The sequence below is a fragment of the Chiloscyllium punctatum genome, chromosome 18 (genome assembly GCF_047496795.1).
Source record: "Chiloscyllium punctatum isolate Juve2018m chromosome 18, sChiPun1.3, whole genome shotgun sequence".
NCBI lineage: Eukaryota > Metazoa > Chordata > Chondrichthyes > Orectolobiformes > Hemiscylliidae > Chiloscyllium > Chiloscyllium punctatum.
This window is the reverse complement of record NC_092756.1, coordinates 67,488,549-67,500,893: the sequence shown is the minus strand read 5'-3', so window position 1 is coordinate 67,500,893 and position 12,345 is coordinate 67,488,549. Positions and strand designations below refer to the sequence as shown.

Here is a 12,345-nt window from a genome sequence, read left to right as displayed (position 1 = left end):
GTTGAGGGGCGCAATGTAGCTTCAATTATCTGAAAGAGCTCACATCTGGCAGTGCAGTAATCCCTCAGTACTGCAGTGGACCTTTTAGCCTGGATCATGTATTCAGGCTTCTAAAGAGGAATCTGAACCCTTTAGCTTTGTCTCAAATGAGGCAACTACCAGGACTTTTCCTAATCAGATTCTAATTTGCATAATGTTAACTAAATCGCATTATATTTATAAAATAAAGCAACTGTCTATTGTCTGCTTTCAAATATCCTAGGATTTCCATGAGTGATCTTTCTGCAAATTGTTGCCAGGCCCTTGCATCCCTTCTCGTTGAGCTTAAAACAATTAAAGAACTTCATCTGGACTTCAATGTGATTGGAGATATGGGTGTGAAATATCTCTGCTGGGCCTTTAAAACACGTGATAACGGAATGGAAGCATTAAGGTAAGATTCGCATGCGTGTTTCACTGAAGATTAAGTGTAGATATAAATAAAATTGTTGTTTTGTAAATATTGCTGTCAGCATTACTTGCTTCTGCTGTATTTGACAGAATTTGCATATGGTATAAAGTTAGGAATTATGGTATACAGTGAGAAGTGAAGTTGTGGGAGATAGTAGTGTCGGTGGATTTATAATCTAAAGCTCTCAGGCTAATGTTCAAGGGACATGGATTTGAATCTCATCATGGCAGATGGTGAAATTTGAATTCAATAAAAAAATGTTGACTTATAACGAGTCCCCTAGTGACCCTGTAACCACTGTTCGTAGAAACATACGAGGTAGGAGCAGGAGTAAGCCACTTGACCCCCTCTAATCTTTGCTATTTGTTGTGATCATGGCTGATAACCAACCTCATACCTTAATCCTACCTTTCTCCATATTCCTTGATCCATTTAATGTAAGAATTATATCTCGCTCCATCTTGAAAACAATGTTTTGACCTCCACCACTTTGTGGTAGTGAATTCCACAGTGTCACCATTCTCTGGGTAAAGAAATTTCTCCTTACCTTGGTTCTAAAAGATTTACCCCTTATCCTTAAACTATGATCCCTGGTTCTGGACTCACCCACACTGGGAACATCTTGTCTGCATCTAACCTGTCTCGTCCTGTTAGAGAGTTGTAGGTTTTTGAGATGCCCCCTCATTTTTCTAAACTCCAGTGAATACAATCGTACCTGACTCAATCTTTCCTTGTGTCTTTGTCCTGCTATTCCAGGAATCACGTTGGTAAAACTTTGCTGTACTGCCTCTAGAGCAAGAATACCCTTCCTCAGACAAGGGGATGAAAACTGCATACAATACCTTAATGCCCTGAATAACTGCAGTCAAAGTGTGGCACTGAAAAAAGCACAGAGTCAGGCAGCATCCAAGGAGCAGGTGACTTAGCATTTTGGGCATAAGCCCTTCATCAGGAATGTAGGTGGGGGGAAAGGGAGGGTAGAGGTGGTGTTGAGGGTAAATTAGATTAGATTAGATTACTTACAGTGTGGAAACAGGCCCTTCGGCCCAACAAGTCCATACCGCCCCGCCGAAGCGCAACCCACCCATACCCCTACATCTACCCCTTACCTAACACTACGGGCAATTTAGCATGGCCAATTCACCTGACCTGCACATCTTTGGAGTGTGGGAGGAAACCGGAGCACCCGGAGGAAACCCACGCAGACATGGGGAGAATGTGCAAACTCCACACAGAGAGTCGCCTGAGGCGGGAATTGAACCCGGGTCTCTGGCGCTGTGAGGCAGCAGTGCTAACCACTGTGCCACCGTGCCGCTGGGAAGGCAATAGGTGGTGGGGAAGGTGGAGTGAATAGGTGGGAAGGAACATAGACAGTTCAAGATGATGGTGCCAAGTTGGAGGGTTGGATATGGGATGAGGTGGGGGGAAGGGAGATGAGGAAATTGGTGAAATTGACATAGATGCCATGTGATTGGACAGTCTCAAGGCAGAAGATGAGGCGTTCTTCCTCCAAGCATCTGGTGGCTTGGATTTGGTGGTGGAGGAAGCCCAAGCTTTGCATGGGAGTGGGAGAGGGAGCTGAAGTGGTTGGCCATGTGGTGTGTGTGTGTTTGGTGTGTGTGTGTGTGTGTCCCAGAGACCCCTTCAGCTTTAGAAACTGCACACAAACATGATGGGCTGACTGCAACCTTTTTATTGCATGATCACTTCCTTGCTCCTCAATTTATAAAAATGTATTCAAAGCATTGAAAAGAACTTCAAGTAATTTGTTTTGAGTGATGTGATGTAAAAGGACAAATATTCCACACCATAAAAATGCAGGGTTCTCAAACAGAATTACTCAACACATCCATGTAATAGCCTTCAATTTATAACTTTTCTCCTTCTTTTCAATAGTCTTTCCTCCTCTACAACTCTTCATGACCAATAACTCATTGAGATTCCAGGATTGAATTCTACTCTTTGTGCACTTTCCTGTACCCCCAATTCTGATCATTTGGTCCTTCACATAGGAAGTGAAATAACTGTACAGATGTAGGGAATCTAGTATAATCAAAATGATGCTGGTGTCCCATCACCCTTTATTTACTAATACAGTGCACTGCCTGTGGCCAGCCAGCTCAGTCAATCCTTAGCAGAGGAGATTCTAATCTCCTGGTCTTATTGGTCAGCCATGGCTTTCCTGATTGGGGTTGTTAAGCTGGACCAATGAAGAGCATTGTATTTATTGGAGGTCCAATCACTACAACCCCCTGCTCCAGCCCTCAACTGCAGGGATGTAGGTCTGCAACTTCTCTGGAGTCTTTCACCTCAGTTCTGGTTCTGCTGACTCGGACTCAGACATAAATGGTGTATACTGGACCGTGGCAGGTCGCTTGCATCCGGAATGTTTCAGTCTCCTCCTCCACTTCTGGTGGCAATGGTATCAAGGCTGTATCCATTTGGATTCAGGTTTTCTTGACATGAAATGACGGGGGAGCATCTGCGATTTCTGCTGGGCCTCTGGCTGTTCTGAAGGTACGTTTTGCTCCTGTCCCGTTTGCAAAGTACCAGCTTTCAGGTTATCCACGTGTTTGTTCTGGACTGTATCACTTACCCGAACTACATGGGGAATTGGGATAAGGGTATGGGAGGAGAGTAATCAGACCCTAAAATTATTGAATTCAATATCAAGTCCAAAAGGTTGGAGGGCTCTGAATATGAGATGTTGCTCTGAGCTTCACTGAAGCACTGTAGCAAGCCTGAGACAGATGTTGGCCAGGGAACATAGCAGTGTGTTGAAATGGCAGGCAACTGGAAACAGGGTCATTTTTGTAGACAGTACGTAGGTGTTCTGCAAAGCAGTTACCCAGTCTGTGCTTCATTTCTCCACTGTAGATAGGACCACAATGTGAGTAGCAAATATAATACACTAGATTGAGTTACATACAGGTGCTTCAGCTGGAAGGTGTGCCTGGGACCTTGGATGGAAAGGAGGAAGGAAGTAAACAGGCAGATGTTACACCTTCCATGATTGCTTGGGAAGTTGCAGTGAGGGTGTTGGGAGCAGAGGATGAATGGTCCAAGGCGTCCCAGAGGGTATGGGCCCTGCTGAAGGCAGACAAGGGAAGGGAGGAAAATGTCTGGTGGTTGCATCCTGCTGGAGGTGGTGGAAATGGCAGATCACAAGCTTTTGATGTGGATGCCAGTGTGTTGGTAGGTGAAGATGAGTCCCAATCGCTGATGTGGGAGGGAAAAGAGCAAGTGAAGGTTAAAATGGGGAGGACGGAGGGCCCTGTCAACCACTGAGGTGGAGAATACTCGGTTGAAGAAGAAAATAGCAATTTCCGAATTCCCCTTGTTGAAGTTGCCATTATTGGAACAAGTGCCCAGAAGACTGAGGAAATAGGAGAATGTAATAGTTTACAGGAAGCAGGGTTTGTGGATGTAGAGTCGAAGAGTGTGCTGCTGAAAAAGCACAGCTGGTCAGGCAGCATCTGAGCAACAGGAGAGTCTATGATGAAGGGCTTGCGGCCAAAACGTCTACTCTGCTGCTCCCCGGATGCTGCCTGACTGGCTGTGCTTTTCCAGTCTTTGACTCTGGTCTCAGCATCTGCAGTCCTCATTGTTTTTCTCCTTTTTATGGATGTACAGTAAAGATAACTGGAGTCAGTGGGTTTGCAGTAGATATGTGCTGAGTCAATCCCCAGAAATGGAAACAGATGTTGTGGAAAGGAGGAGTCAGGTGGACCACATGAAAGTGAGAGCAAGGTTGAAATTGGAAGCAAACTTGATTTTTTTTTCCCAATTCTGGACTCTGTCTCTGTGTCTTTAATGGGTGCTCCCTTATTTTGAGAGTATGCCCTCTGGTCCTCAACTTTGCCACTGGGAGAAGCAATCTCTCCACATTAACCCTGTCAATTTTTCTAAGAATCTTGTGTTACAAAAAGGTTGCTTTGCATTGTTTTAACCTCCAATGACTACAGGCCCAACCTAATCAGTGTCTCTTTCTGGATAATCCCTCCATACTCCTAATCAATCTAGTTAACCAATTGTGCACTACCTCCAATTCTTTCCTTATCTTCCAGAAATATTGTTCACACTGATTCTTAGGTGCAGTATTTAACAATGTGTTATATTTTCTAATGCAGTTGGCAGCTGAAGAATAAAGAACATTGAATTAGAGGTTACTAATCTTTATTATTCTGGCATTGTTATGAATAATTTTACTGTTTTGTTGCTTTATATACTCTGTCTCAATCTCCCCCTTATGCCATTGTCTCTACATTTCTCTTTTTCTCATCTTGGAAAATTTAAATTAAACATTTTCTCATTCTTCATACAACTGTAACTAAAAGATTATTCCTCTTTTGGTCTTATTTCCTTTTGTTTCTCTACTGCTGTCCATCTATACAGCTCTATACATTTGCTTATCTCAGTTGAATAAAGACAAAATACTATAGACATTGAAAATCTGAAACAAACACAATGCTGGGAAAACCCAACAAGGTCTGGCAACATTTATGGAGAGAAAAAACAGTTAATGTTTTGTCTGGTATGACTCTGAAGAGTTATACTGAACTTGCCTCGCAATTAGTTCCTTCCTTTGTCATTTTCTCTATTTTCTCTCTTTCCATCTCTTGATTTCTCTTTCTGCTTCTTTGCTCCTGTTTTTCTTTCTGTTCTTCATGTTATATATTTTTCTTTATCTTTCTCTTCCCATTTGTTACTCCTCCTCCTGTCTTTTTATACATTCCCATTCATCACATTCTGTCTTTGTCAGTCTGCTTTGTTCACTTTCTCCTTTCTGTCTCTCTTTCCTGTGCCTTACTTTTTCTCTGTCTGCCTCTCTTCTGTTTCAAGGGTCATGTGTCTTACCCTGAATCTTCCCCTTTCCATCTCTTTGTCTTAACTATCTCATTCTGCTAATTGTTTTTGTTGATGAATCTTTGCCCTCTCTTTCACTTCCTCTCCCACCCCCCACCCCCCCCCCCTTTGTTTGCATCTGTCTATCATCCACACTTTCTGTCATTGCTCTTTTTCTCTTTCATTCCTCTAGTCCCCATTCTCCCCATTCTTTCTGACACTCTTGATTTCTATCACTTTGTCACCACTTCTATGTATCTGCCTCACTGCCTTACTTTTTCTTTTTGTTAAATAGCCTGAAGAGCAATTATCTGACAGATGAGTGCTGTGGGGACCTTGTTTCTGCTCTTTGTGTGAAGAATACACTGAAGTTCCTGGACCTCTCCTTCAATGGATTTACAGATAACTCTCTGCAGCTCTTCCAACATCTTGTACTGAAATGTGCTGATTTGGAAGAGCTTGTGTAAGAAATTTTAATTATTTTCAGAATTGCATATTTTTCATTCAGGAACTCAAATTTGTAATGAATGTTCTCTTTATGAATTAGTAGGAGATAAAGGGGAATTAAAGCGCAGAAAATATTGGGGATTATCTATTACCCTCCAAACAGTAATGGAGGTGGTAAGTCAGGGCATTTAACAATAAAGGTACAACTATTATTATGGATGACTTTAATTTACATGTAGATTACATAAGACAAATTAACAATGATGTAATGTAGGTGGATTTCCTGGAATGTCTTTTTTTAAACATAATGATAGGTTTTTGGATCAATACTTTTGAGGAACTGGCTATTCTAGACTGGTACTGTGCAATGAGATAAGATTAATTACCAATCTTGTTGTAGAAGGTCTTGTGGAAAGTGTAACCATAATATGATTGAATTCTTCATTTAAGATGGAGAATGAAGTTATTGAATCCAAAACTAGGGGTTCTGAATATAGTTGTTTCAGTGACTCCTCTCCATGGGTCCGGAGGAAGAAAATGTCATCAATGTAACTGATGTATAATGGTGTTGGTTGGAGGTCCTGTGTAGAGAAGAAGTCTTGTTCAAACCTGTGCATGAAAATGTTGGCATATTGGGGTGCAAATTTGGTCCCCATGGCTGTTCCTTCACAGCCTGCAACACCTCATCAATGAGGATGAGCATCTTGACAAGATCTTCCTCACGTCTCTCTCTTTTAAAAGCCACCAAACCTCAAACAGATAACTGTCTGCAGCAAACTGCCTGGCTTTCAGGAGAACACCATACAACCCTGTCATGGCAGTTGCGGCAGAGTGTCAACACAGATGCCACCATTACACATAGGGACACCATCCCCCATGCACTCGGCCAACATTCTCTATCTCATACGCTACAGGCAAGATGCCCTGAGGCATGGTACATTGACAAGACTGAGCAGAGGCTATGGCAACGGATAAATAGACACTGCACAACAATCAAGAGACAGGAGTGTTCTCTCCCCGTTGGAGAATGCTTCAGCGGTCTGGGCCATTTGACCTCTGACCTTCAGCTGACCATCCTCCAGGGCGGATTTTGAGTCAGGCAACAATGCAAAGTGGCCGAGCAGAGGCTGAAAATCAAGTTCGCTACTAATTGGGATGGCCTCAACCAGGACCTTGGGTTCATGGCACACTACAGGTGACCCCACTGCACGACACACAGACACACGCAGACTTCTACCACAGACACTCTCACTCATACACGTAAGCATACACACACTCTCTCACAGACACTCATTACTCCACCCACACCCCACACACAAGGTCGTGGGGTGAATTTGTACTTGCGGAATTTTATGCATGAGTCCATGTAAGATTCTGTAAATCATTTTATATTTTAAAAATAGAATTGGGCTGAACATTGGGGCACAGACAGCCTCACACCTTCTGTGCTTTTTCTGAGACTCCATGGCACCTATAGAGGAGCTGAATACTTTAAACGGAGAAAGACCCTGTGGAAAGCTGTAGCATTGAGGGATTTAGGTGCTCTTTTGCATAAATTGCAAAAAGCTAGCATCCAATTTCAGCATGTAATGGGGAAAGCAAATGGAATGGCGGCCTTTACTTCAAGGAAAATGGAGTGTAAAAATTTGTGCCCAGTTTTGGTCACCTTTTTGGAGGCAGTTCAAAGTCATGATTGTAACACTGTCAGCCAGCTGAACCTCATGGAATGAGTTCTCTGAACCAGATTAACAGCCCCAATCATGGAGTCCTGGCTGACAGATAAAAAATGGTGAGTGACAGAGATACTGATACTCTGGTCAAGGACTAGTTCATGTGTTAATAAAGCATGATTTGATGATATGACGTTATTTCACTGGAAATGTTATTTAGCTTGAAACAGTATGGCTGAATTGTATGGAGGATAAGTTGAGTAAACTGGACCTGTATTCATTGGAATTTAGAAGCAAGAGAGGCAAGGGGTCACCCATTTGAATAGGAAAATGAGGCAGAATTTCCTTTCTGTAAGTTGTGAATATGTGGAATTTTTTTACCACACAGGGTTGTCAAGGCTAAGACAGATGGACTTATAAAGGGATTCTCATCTGGTCTTATTACCTTTTCAACTTAACTTTTTGTTAACTGTATTCCAAGTTATTTAATCTGAAAGAATTATACACAGCCCTATTAAACAATTGTGCTATTTCCCTTTCTCCCCCCCCCCCCCCCTTTACAGATTACAAGCAAATAGTTTCAGCCTCCAAGGATGCAATGAGTTGGAGAAACTGATGAATTCCAGACAGAAGCTACAAGTCATATTATAAGGAGACCAATCTGCTTCAAAATAAGAGATTTGATGTTGACAAAGACTAATTTTGTTTGACAACACTGATTGATTTAACCATTTTAAAATTGTGAACCATCCTTCAAAGATGAATCACACAAAGTTAAGTTTCAGCTTTACAACTGTGCTCCCCCAGCACTCCTCCACAGGACCAACAAGCTATTCAGTATGTGATGTACGGATATCACCGGCCTGTTGATGGTAAATCTTATGTGAATGTACACCATCTGTTCTTCTAATACATCAGACAGACTAATCAGGGTGAGGGTGGGAGATCATGTAATTACTTAGCAAAATGGGAGTGGTGCATTCTTTGCTGGAATTGTTTTTCTTTTAAAAGAGTGCAAGAATCTGAAAGGCATAATGCTGAGGAATACATTGAGCTTCATCTCTGTATCTAAGATTGGAAAATTACCTCTGTTTTCAGTGCCTCAACAATTTCTGTTCTAATGATGTCACATGGATTTGGGAGGTGGGAAACAGATTGAAATCTTCAAGGAATAAAGCCTAATCTCTCTCATCATCTCATTATCAAAGTTACGGTAACATCATACCAATATAAACTTGTACCATACAATAGGTATGTCTTCTTTACAACAAGGGCCTCTTCAAGTTGGACTACTTTCTCCTCTACATACCAGATCATGATGCAGAGGTGTCAGTGTTGGACTGGGGTGGACAAAGTCAAAAGTCACATGACACCAGGTTATATTCTAACTGGTTTATTTGAAATCACAAGTGTGATGATGCTGCCACTTTAAAAAGGTTATTTTGTCCTGTTTTTTTTTTGAAGAATCTAGGGAGCTAGGATTTTTTTTAAACAGTTTAACAATGGAAGGGGAGTTACCAGTTCTCCCAGTTCAGGGGTGTCTGTTGTTTTTTTTTAAGCTGTAGCAGTCACAAGATGTGAGAGTACCAAAAGGGTTGCAAGCTTTAGTAAATGATTCCTAACTGACTGCCTCTGAAATCTTTTCTGGATGTTGTTCCCTCCTGCCCGTAAGAATATGTTTGAATCTGCCTTTTTTGCCAAGGGGTGTGTTTTATGGGATGTTACTATATTGGAACAGTTAATTAGTTAAGTTACTGTATCAAGTATTCTGTTAAGTTACGATATTCTAAATTCTCCTTTCTTTTGTTTGTGTTTAACCATGGTGTTTAAATAAATTGTTTTGCTTAATAAGGAGTGGGTTGACTAGTTGCATTACACCTGGAACACCCATTTCACATCCACCTTTAAAATATGAGCAGTTAGAGTCCAGGTTACCACCTTAATGTATTTTGAGGGGGGGTCTGGCCTGGTCCATAACACAAGCTTTTGGAGTTCTGCCCTTTTGTCAGTTGAAGTGATGCATCAGTTTGTCACTGTACCCTCTGGTTCATGTTCACAATATCGACCTGTCTGCATCACTCTCATTGTGATTTCTGCTTAGTGTTCACACAGCAAGCCTATATCAAACTTACTGTGATCTCTTTGTTGCTATGTTGTCCGATTCATGCTCCCCCTGCCTGCCTGACTTGCTGTGTTCTCTTGTTTGTGGTTACATTGACTGCAATCAGTTCTCTCTCTCTGTATCTCTTTGCCTCACGTCCACACTGCCTGTCTCCATCTCTTTCACTATACCTTCAGGTTCATGTTCACCCCTCTTGCATCTATGCTTTCTGGTTAATTTTTACACCTTCTGCCTGCTGCATCTCTTTCTTGTTATCCACGGTGGTTCATGGAGAGTGCAGAGAAATAAATTTTGATGTTTTAAAAACAGTTCAGATTTTTGAAGAATGTCTGTTTCTGTAATGTGAAGATGGATACATTTCTGGGACCTGATTTGGTGTATCTTGGGACTTTGTGGGAAGTTAAGGAGGATCGTGGATATTATCCTGATCTCAACTCCACTTTCCTGTCTCCTTCCCCTTGCCCTTTCTCCCACTTTTCATCGGTAAAATATATCTATTTCTTCATTGAAACTGTTGATTGGATTCTGTCTCCACTGCACTCTGGGACAGTATGTTCCACAGACTCTCAACCCTCAGAGTAATACTTTCTCCTCATCTCAGTTTTGAAAATATCACCTCTCCCTCTATCTCTGACCTCTTGCTTGAGACTGTTCCACAAGGGGGAATATCTCTTCAACACCTCTTGTCTTTAAAATCAGACCCACACCATTCTTCTGAACTCCAGTAAGTACAAGCCCAAGGTAATCAGTCACTCCTGGTTCGACAGCCCAAACATCCCTGACATCAATTTGGTATACCTATTTTGAACCTACCCAGAACCACCATATTCTCCTTCAAGTAAGGAGATGAAAACTGGAGACATGACTCTACGTGGTCACACCAATGCCTTACAGAATTGTAACAACACTTTTTACTTTCATAATCCAGTGCTTTTGCAATAAATGCCTAGATTTTATGCTGCACTTGCATACCCACTTTGCAATTCCTGTACAAAACAGCCAAAACTATCTGCACTGTTGCATTTTGAATCTGCTTCCCATTTAAATAATAATTTTCCCTTTTCTCCTGCCAGAATAGATAAGATCACATTTATCCACATTAGACTCCATCTGCCAGATTCAGGCCCATTCTCTTAGCCTATCAATATCCATCTGTAAGCTTTTTGTCATCTCATCACTGCCTGCTATCCCACCTATTTTAATATCATCCATGAATTTTGCTATGTTACACTCTGTGCCGGTTTGTAGATCATTTATATGGATTGTAAAAAGTTGAGTTCTGAGAACTGAACCCTGTAGCTCCTCACAAGTGGATCCTTCACCATCCAGAGAAGGACCCACTTATCCTGACCCTCCAACCAAGCCAATCCTCTCCATTTATTTCCCCAGGAATCTAACCTTCTGGATCAGTCTTTTATGTGGCACATTGTCGAATGGCTTTTGGAAGTCTAGATATACCATATCCACTGGGTCTCCATAATTGACTTTGCTGGTTACACCCTCATAGAACTCCGGCAAGATTGTCAGGCAAGACTTATCCTTCATGAAATTTTGTTGACACTGGTGAAATGAGCTTTGATTTCCAAGCATTCAGCTATCTCCTCCTTTAAAATTCACTCCAGCAACTTCCCCATGACAGATGTCAAAATATTTTGCCTATCTCCTTTTTGAATAAGGGTGTCACATTAGCATGGTTCTAATGCACTGTACCTTTCCAGACTCCAGGGGATTTTGAAATATCATAATTAATGCATTCACTATTTCTGTGTGTGTATTCCTGTAAACTAGCTTTGGAAAGATGTTTAATCAGTTACACAGTCTGTGTGTTCCACTGAATTGACTGTGGAGAAAGCTATAGCCAGTTACACAGAATGAGTCAGTGTTCCAGTGAACAAACTTTGGGAAGAATTACAACCAGTTACATGGAATTTGAGAAACTGTTGCAGTGAAATGACTGTGGAATGTAACTAATGCTTGCAGCTCACTCGACCGTCTGTTCTTTGAAACCCACTTACTTGCTTAATATAACTTAATATCCCTCATCGGGGATTATCCAGTGAAGTAAGACCCAATCGCACATATCAAATCTGTCCATCCTCAATATCTTTTTTTTCTGGGTGATTACCGATGCAAAGTACTCATTTAGGATCTCACCCACAACCTCTGCCTCCAAGCACAAGTTCCTGCCTTTAATCTTGTGTGGTCCTAGTTACATTAAAAGCAAGAGGGTAACTAGTATCGATAGAATGCCTTGATTTTCTCTTTTACCCTATTTGCTAAGGTCATTTCATGGTCCCTTATTGCTCAAATTCCCTGCTTGAGTACTTTCCTGCTTTCCTTAGGTTCCTCATGGGCTCTGTCCGGTTTTAGCTTCCGAAATCTTCCAATTGCTTCTGTTTTCCTTTAGACTAAATTCACAACTTTCTTGTTATCCAAGGGGCCCTTACCTTGCCATCCTTGTCCTTCCTCTTTACTGGACTATGTTGGTCTTGAATTCTCCCCAGCAGGTCATTAAACAGTCCCCATGTGTAAAATGTGGACTTGTCTGATAGCAGGTCCTCCTAATTAACACTCCCTTAGCTCCTGCCCAGTACTGATGTAATTTGCCCTTGCCCAGTTTAGTATCTTCCTACGAGGTCCTGACTTATCCTTGTTCATAGCTGTCTTAAAACTTAATGAGTTGTGATCACTGTTTCCAAATACTCTCCCACTGATAGGTCAATCACCTGGGCAGGCTCATTAGCCAAGGTCAGGAGGTTACAGAGGTAGGGGTGGTAATTGAACCTAATTATTAGCTCTTGGTGATCACT

General features: G+C 41.7%; 1 pseudogene; it reads left to right on the top strand.

Moving 5' to 3' along the window:
• The window catches only part of LOC140489159 (NACHT, LRR and PYD domains-containing protein 3-like), a 139,430-nt pseudogene extending 130,200 nt beyond the window's left edge, over positions 1-9,230 (top strand).
• Positions 9,231-12,345: the final 3,115 nt, after the last annotated feature.